The sequence below is a fragment of the Physeter macrocephalus genome, chromosome 8, assembly GCF_002837175.3.
Source record: "Physeter macrocephalus isolate SW-GA chromosome 8, ASM283717v5, whole genome shotgun sequence".
NCBI lineage: Eukaryota > Metazoa > Chordata > Mammalia > Artiodactyla > Physeteridae > Physeter > Physeter macrocephalus.
Genome location: NC_041221.1, coordinates 31,960,698 through 31,969,768, shown reverse-complemented (window position 1 = coordinate 31,969,768; position 9,071 = coordinate 31,960,698). Strand labels below are relative to the sequence as shown.

The window sequence follows — 9,071 nt, the reverse complement described above, 5'->3', positions numbered from 1 at the left end:
ACAGTGGATGATTAAGAAATCTAACACTGTTAATACTTTGAAGGAGAGAGAGGAAACAGAACCAAAAATGATTGGAATCACATGATAATTGTCAAATGAAATGCATTTGTTCACAAAAGTTTATTTTAATATATGATAATAATGCTCAGAGGAGAGAGTGCAGGTGTTTCTGTCCCACTTACCTTAGTTGCTCCCTTGACTCCTGTTACTTCTTATTCTTCTCAGCTACACTGTTTTCTTTCTTTTCTTCCTTCCTTCTCTGTCTCCCATGGACTCAGCCAACAGCCTCATTAGTGCTTTCTCTCAATGACATGTTTCTCCTTCTAATGTCAATATGTTACTGCTCTTTATAGTAATACATCACCTAAATCATTAATGGTGGCAGTCTACACTCTACATTCTAGATGGAAGGTATGTGGGTTATGGGCTAGAAGGCTGACAATTTAAGTCACTTGACTTTTTTTTCCAATCAATTTTATTTTAACATAATCTAAACACATACCACTTAGAAAATACAAAGAAAAATTTACGTACAAGTGTTGATGTTATTGCATTTGGATAAAGCTGGCAAGTTCTTGCTACTAGCATAGCCCAGGAAACACCACAGAGGAAAACTAATATATTGGAATAGATGTTGTGGTGTTTGGCCCACAGTTTGATAGCTTGCAGGATTAACCTGAAGCTGTCAATGTTTGGTACTCGATGGAAAATTTCATTGGCTACCCTGCATCTTATATGTAAATTTTTAAGCAGACTATCAGCTCTAAAGTCCAGGTCTTCTGGAATAGTCTGCAAGTGCTAATCTTGCAAACAAAATAGCAATCTCTATCCCAGAACACAGTTTGATAACTGGTACAAATGCCTCTCTAACAGCTCTTAAGTTGATCTCTTCCTGTAATTTCATTGCATCATAGAATAAGGTGAAAAAGTCAGTCCGATCACCATATCTTGGAGCAACACACAACACATCAAGATCGGCACCTTTTTTATGTACTCCTAATTTATAAGTTCCAAATGTAAAAATTTTTCCTCCAACATTTTCAATTACAGATAGTGGAAGATTCTTGCTTTCACTGATTTCTTGTATCCACTCTTTTACCAGGTTATTTAATTTTCCCAAACTTTAAATCCTGTGCTGCAATTCCTCTTCCTCTTCAAAAACCCCAAAGGGCTTCAGTATCAATTATTTTCTGTGTAGGAAGGCAGTCAGTCTCCTTGGGGGATGCTAAGCTGATGGAAGAGGAAATGTCCTAGTGCTTCTGCAGCTGCTGTGTTTGTTGTGATCCCTGCATTGAAACTGGCCTGGAAACTCTACCATCCCCCAACCCTGCCGCCACCCTGGGCATGATCCACTGAGGCAGGAGGGAGGCAAGGGCCTGCCTCAGCCCTGGGTCCAACACCAATTCTTGACTAACCATGGCATTGAGACATGAGAGCCTATACTTAGAAAGGTTTTACAGCAAGGAATTTTAGTATTTAAAGGGAATAAAAGAGCAAAAGTGATAATCATATACCTTCACAGGAATTTACATTTAATTAGGAAAACTTTACATCAAATAATATTCCAATTCCAACCGATGTTTGTGTTTGACGTACAGTGAACAATAAAGAAGGTTCCCACTCTACCCTCATTATAAACACATTGGAGGCAGATTTTTCTCATGGTTCTGACAGAGCTGGAGACATTCTCTTCTTAGTTTGAACTATATAGAGTAGTTAGATACTAAAGGGCCAAATGAGGTCTGTCTCAATCTTCTCAAAAATAAACAATTTTTGAAAATTTAATGGTAAGTTATAAATCATGGTATAACAGGATTTTTTTAGAGAACATATTACTTCTAACATTTAATCATATAATGTTTTGCTTTAAAAACAGGATAAATAGATTATTTTAGTTTAGGAGCAAATGCATCAAGGGCGCTGCTGCTGATGAGACACTGCTCCTTTTCTAGGCAATTCTCTTCTGCCTGTGATTTTGTACTGATTAAATTTAAACACATCCTGTTCCACCAGTTGTAAGATCTAATTTTGTCCTTTAGTCCTCTCAGTATAGAGAGATTTAACTCTTTTGTTTAACATTATTCACTTAGAAAATAAAAATTCACATGGTAATTTGGCTGGACTATTCTAATTTTTAAAATAACTCCATTTAAGAATATACTTTATGCTTAAACACTCTTGACATTGTCCAGGTTTTCCTGCTAAGGTTCTTCTTTTGTTCTCATTTTAATTCTCATTTTTTAAAGCAGATCTCATTTTCATGTATGTAGGAGCCATACTTTTTTAACCAAAATCTTCAATGCAGCCATTATTCTCCACTTTTGTCTACAAATATTTTGAATATCAATCTAAGAGAGTTCTTTCATGATGCATTTATATAACTGTTCCAAGGAGTGGAGGACATATTTAAAGTCATGAAAGTTCGGGGTCTTTTGTGTTTCCATGTGAATTGTAAAATTTTTTGCTCTAATTCTGTGAAGAATACCATTGGTAGTTTGATAGGGATCTCGTTGAATCTTTGATAGTAGATTACTTTGGGTCGTATAGTCATTTTCACAATATTGATTCTTCCAATCCAAGAACATGGTATATTTCTCCCTCTGTTTATGTCATCTTTGATTTCTTTCATCAGTGTTTTATAGTTTTCCGAGTACAAGTCTTTCGCCTCCTTAGGCAGGTTTATATCTAGGTATTTTATTTTTTGTTGTTGTTGTTGCAATGGTAAATGGGAATTTTTCCTTAAATTCTGTTTGACTTTTTGTTGTTGGTGTATAGGAATGCCAGAGATTTCTGTGCATTAATTTTGTATCCTGCAACCTTACCAAAGTCATTGACTATTTCTAGTATTTTTCTGGTGGCATCTTTAGGATTTTCTATGTATAGTATCATGTCATCTGCAAACAGTGACAGTTTTACTTCTTATTCTCCAGTTTGATTCCTTTTATTTTTCTACTTTGTAGGTAACTTATACAAAGACAGTTGGTGTCAGAAACGAACCTTGAAAATCCTCCAGATGAGAGTTTACTCCTGAATTACTAACAAGCAGAAGAGCAATGAGGATCTCAGTGAAAGAAGGAAGTGTGTGGGGATAACTCTGGCATTCAGTGACATCAGAACTATTGTGGTTTTCACCTGTGCCCAAGTAGGATCACCTAAGTAGAAAAGTGAACCACCGTGATGTCCATTTGCTGTTCACCTGACCAGTATGGGAGAAATAAGTATAAAGATGGCAGACTTGTTTGGTTAACTGATTGAAAGTCTTAAAAATAAATACGCTAGGCTAAGACCAGCACAATTTAACTAAATGAGAAAGACATAGGATCTCTAAGGTAACTTTGAAACAGAGCCTCATCTTCTGGAGCTACAGAGGAGACTGTGCTAAAATCAGGTCCAGGTTCAAAATATAAAGTGGCTGACCCGTAAAGTTTTAATGGATCTCTTATGTCAAAGTCAGGGTGCTCTGGCAAAGAAATGAGTGAGACAAAACTGGAATGGGGAATATGGATGACAAACCTGAGAATCTTAAACTACAAGTATCCCTTGAACACTCAAGAGTGTTCCAAATATGCACATTTAAGTTCAAGGAACTGAATATTTTTGCCCTTTGGGGGATTAAGGTCTAAATATACCTAATGGGAAGTAATCAGCCCAGGGGATAAAGCTGAGGGTAATCTAGAACATGGGATGGAGAAGGAAGATGATGGATATTAATTTTAGCCTGTAATCAGCTGTAATGATGGGGTACAGAGCTTGCTGAGTGTCATTCAGTTATTGTATATGGTATCACCTTGAAGGGAATGTTGTGGTTCATTGAACTTTTACTTCCACTCTTGTAAAATAAGTGAAGACCTCTTATGGTCACAAAAATGGTGTCCACATATCGCATCATGGCAGCTTAGTGTAATAAAGGAAATGAGTGGAACCTAGTGGTTCAGGGGGTAAACTGCATCAGACACCTCAAATACAGCATTTCATACCTACTTTGCCTCACCTGTCTCTTTCTCCAGCTGCACTTATTAGATCTTGGTGGACACAGGTACCACCTGACTGCACCTGACTTCCCGTCAGTTCAGCACGCCTCTCAACGGATTTCTTAGATGACACTCTTGATTCCATTATGGGAACCCCTATGTATCCACTCATGCTACCTGGGAGGTTGGAGGAGTTGAAAGCAAAAGATATGTCTTTTACCAATGGAGCAGGAGAACCAGTGGATAAATACTCCTCCCTTTCCTCTGCATGATTGGTATTCCTGAGATGCACTTTATATGGCTAATACAGTATGTTCCTGTGGTTCAGACAATTGCTCATTTATGGGGCATCCACCTTGATCAAGCCTTCTTTAATTGGGCCACCCTCCTTTCATCCTGAGGTTCTGTCCTCATGTTCTCCGGGATTATATGACAGTGAGGTAATGGCAACAAAGATCTCTGCCTCAGATTTCATTTTCAGGGAAACTCAGATTAAGATATCATTCAATAAATACGATTAAATAAATTACTTTAAATGAACAAATCATAGCTATTTAGTGTATAGAGAATACACTAAAACTAAATTTGGGTAATTTTTTTTCTTTGTTTATAATTTAGCTTTTGTAAGAAACTCTGATGTTTCTCAGATTTTCTTATATGCTGCTCCCTTTTCTGAGGGGCAGTTTGGGAATAGCTTCAATAATTTATTCAAATGATTTAATCTAAAAATTATGCAAAATATTTTATAATTATGATTATAATGTAATTTCTGTAATAGGAGGAAAACATCAGCAACAGATGTATAGAGAGTCAAGATGAATAATTTAAATAAGGTATGATACATATAAAGGATGGAATATTATGCAATGATTAAAATGCACATTCTGGAAGCATATGCAAATGTCTGTAATGTGACCCTAGGGAAAAGTCTGTTAAAACCTGAATATAGTGCGTGACTTTCATTTTAGAAATATACCAAAATATTAATATATTATTAATAAATATTATAGGCGTCTATGATTTTGTAGAATATTTGTTATTTTGGATATCATTTTTATGTTTTTAAATTTCATATAATGAAATTATTACTTCTAAATTAGATAAGTAAATACCTTATTACCATAAATAATCTGATTCTTATTTTTGCAATATTTTAAACTATTAATATTTCAGCATCTTTTTTCATGGTAAATGATCACAGTAAATGAATGTTCACATCTTTCTCCCCCCAAGTGCTCTCCAAATACTTTTTTCTCTTCTCAAATAATGTTCAAAACAGACTGCATCATAGAAATTCAAACACATTGGTAACTAGTCTTATTAATATTTCCAGAATCCATAATGGAAGGCAAGTGGTATATTTTAGGAATACAACTTGTTGCATATTCTAGAAATATTATCAATGCCAATATTATTAAAATATAAGAAATAATATCAAGACTGGTATTATATTTACTTTTCCTAGATAAATTTGCCTAACGAAATCTAAAGTTATATTCAAATGTTATGAGCAAGCATTCTAATGACTCTTAATCTAATATACCCATCTGCCAGACTCTTCCTTAATTTCCCACTGATGTCTCTTCTGAGATGTCAGATCTCAAGTGTATGGTTCCTTTCTCCAAATCTCTCCCACAACCCCCAGTATTTCCTGCCTCTTTGATAGCAAGTTTCTATATCCAGCTGCTTTCCACCTAGAACCTGAAATTCATTCTTGTTTCCTCCGTCTCCTCAACCATTCTAAGACCCATATCTAATACAGTAAAAAATACCTTTGACTTAAAACTCCAAAATATATTTTGAAATAGTTTTCTTATGGTCAGTTCCACTTTTACCAGCTAAGAACACAGCTCCAGCTCTTACTTTGCTAAAACATAGTGAAAAGAGTCCCACAATATTCTTCCCCTTCTTAAGAGTAGTAATATTGGTCTCTTTGAAAGAGAAATCCTATGCTTTTAGCCCTTTGATCAAAGAAGTAAACAAAACCATGATCAAATGTGCCCCCATTGTACTTAGGATAACTCAGGTGTGTCAAACTCCTTGTGCTACATGGCTTTCCCAGCTCTCAGTGAACTGATCCCTGCCTACCTCTCACGTCTCCCCTTCTTCCTCGTCTTCTCTGTCCTAGTCTTCTATCTTCCACCACATCATGCTCAATTCTTGATCAACATAAAATGTGAGGGCTTAAAACACTCTTCCTCCCAAATTCACCCATCTGGCCCCTTCTCATTCATCATGTCCCTGCTTAGAGGTGATCTTCTTAACTAGGTGTTCTCTATCCTGACCACCTACTTAAGAAGCTTTCCTTTAAAAGTTACTCTCTGTAATGTTTCTGTTTTGTATTCTTTGTAGCACACATCACAAACTATTAACACCCTATTTTTGAATTTAAATTGGTTAATTTCTCTCCACTAGAAGGTAGGCTCCAGCAGAGCAAGGGTTTCCGTCTTTCATCACTTTTGTATTCACCTAAGAGGATTTCTGGCAGAGAAGAGAATGCGTGAACCTAAAATAAAACAGCAACTTCCCCTTCTCCTCCTCCCCACCTCCTTCCACTTGTCCCTTTCTTCCTAAAGTCTGTCACAGTTGCAATATAAAGCTCATGATGTAAATTTAGTCTAATTCAGAAAGTCACTTGATATCTGAACAGCTAATCTCATTACAAATAAGAGCATCACTCCTGTCTGAAATAACTTTGTTTTTTTAAAAATTCTACCTTGGGTTTAATTATGTGGAATGGAAGCCAGGTAAACCTTCAAAGTCAAGGTCATTATTATGATCCTTCATGAAGGTGGTAGAAAAACCGGAGATTGATATTGGAAAGAGATTGTTGTAAAATGGCCTCAGAATTTCCGAAGAACCTCTACTCTGCTTTCACAGGAATATTTATCAAGTCTCCCAAATGCGTTTGTCACCTCCATCAAGTAAAGGGCATTGGAGAGTGTTAGCCATGCCTTCCGTCCACTCCTGTCCTGAGTATATCAAGCATTTGGCCTTGTTGGTGCTTCATCTTCATGATATGAGAAACAATGCCATACAGCCATTCAAAGTGGGATTGAATATCATGAGATGCTAGGAGACAGCTTTGTAGTAAATCAGATGTAGTGCTGTCCAGGGGAAAAGAGAAAAAATGAGGTACTTTTTTGATTTGCTGGAATCACATGTATAAAACATGTAAACTAGGTTAAAGAAGAGCACTTAATTACCATGTCTTCAACATGGGTATGACCATTTAGAAAGGCTGCTTCAGCACGTTCCTGAGTTTCTGCTCTCTAAGAACATATCTGTATGACTTTAGCTACCAAGGATAAATTCCAGTGGTAGAGATAAAGTCAGTTTGCAGAAATTATGATGATTGCATTCAACTGTGCTTGCTAGCATCTCTCTCTTTTTCAGTTAATAAGAAAACCATAATTACTAGCTCTTTAAAGCTTTTTGACACATTATTTCTGGAAATGCCATGGTCAACAACAGCTAAAGTCAGAGAGAATGTTTATTGTTGCTTTCTGAAGCTCCGGCAATAAGAGAGTTAACTACTGACAACTGATTGGAAAAGCAATATTATCAGGTGCTCAAATATCTAATGATATGGAAATATTTACCTTTTGTGCAAATATCTTAAAGAGACAAACCAACTGAAGAAGTTACCAGATCGGGAACTGGTTGATATTTCAATACTGCCTACTTGTTTAGCAAAACCTTAAACACTGTTATCTTTTCCTCAAAGACTTTTGAAGGTCAGCTCCCTGATCAAGGATGAATGTTAAGACTAGTACCATTAAGAACACGTTCTGGAGAATACACAGCCAGAAGACCAGACAGTGCATGTTCTAACCTCAGTTTTCTATGTAAGCTCACATGTTACAATGTAAATATTCTTACCAACCTGATTACTGTTTTTCTGACTTAGTTGCAGAGATTTGATATTTTATTAATCCATGGAAAGGAAAAAAAGTTCACATAGTTCCCAAACGGGGCTATGAGGGCTGCAACACTTTCTTTGGAATGTCAAATGATTGAAATAGTCAGACATTCTCATTGCAAGTAATAATAGAATACTGCTACTATGTATCCAGTACAATTATCACTGTATATATATATATATATATATATATATATATATACACACACACATATATATATATATATATATACCCATCTAAAAACCACTTTTAAATGGTAAGGATTATATATAGGTATGTATATACATATGATATTATTTAAGTGTATAGATAGGTGATAGATGATTGATATGGAAGAAACCGTAAAATATCAGTTTACCAGAAATGTTTTGGAATTCCCCAAGCACAAAAGGAATTGATATTAAATTATTTCACTTGCTGAAAAATGCCAGGAAACTCTTCTAGCAATTTAGCACTATCCACCACTCCCCTGTGTTCTCATTTTCCTCCTTACCAGCTTACATTCTATGATGAATCTTAAGGAGACCTACAATGACCCCAACTTCCTCTTTCCTTTTTTTTCCCAATAATATGCAGTTGATTAAATCACAGTCTTGCTTACATCTAACTGTCCAGGAATCCTGTTCAGCCTCTCTGCCCCAGTGCACTTCAGGGCACTGCTGAAGGAATTACACACACCTGACAAGCTGCACTTTAAACAAACAATTGAGTCACATTGTTTGGCAGAACAGTGAACCTAGACTTTACAAAAAATGTCAGCGTCACAAAAGAAAAAAGGAAAAGAGGCTGCGGAACTGATCTCTAGTCAACGAGAATAAAGAGACATGACAAATAAAAATAATGTGCAACCTTTGCTTGGATCCTGGATCAAACAATAAGCCATGCCTACAAAGTTCATTATTGGGATAGTTGGATAACTCTGAGTACAGACTGCATATTAGTTTGTAGTATTGTATAAATACTATAAATATGATATATTAACAAGTATTATATTATTTATTAGATAGTATTATAAATATTACATTCCTGAGGGTGGTCATTGTATTGTGGTTATTCAGAAGAAGTTTCCTTTAAAAATGTCAATACAGGGCTTCCCTGGTGGTGCAGTGGTTGAGAGTCTGCCTGCCGATGCAGGGGACACGGGTTCGTGCCCCAGTCCGGGAAGATCCCACATGCC

The 9,071-nt window shown here is 36.1% G+C and overlaps 1 pseudogene; it reads right to left on the bottom strand.

The window, feature by feature from the left end:
* Positions 1–480: 480 nt before the first annotated feature.
* Positions 481–1,418, bottom strand: LOC102982499 (poly(A) polymerase alpha-like; annotated as a pseudogene).
* Between the last annotated feature and the right edge of the window lie 7,653 nt (positions 1,419–9,071).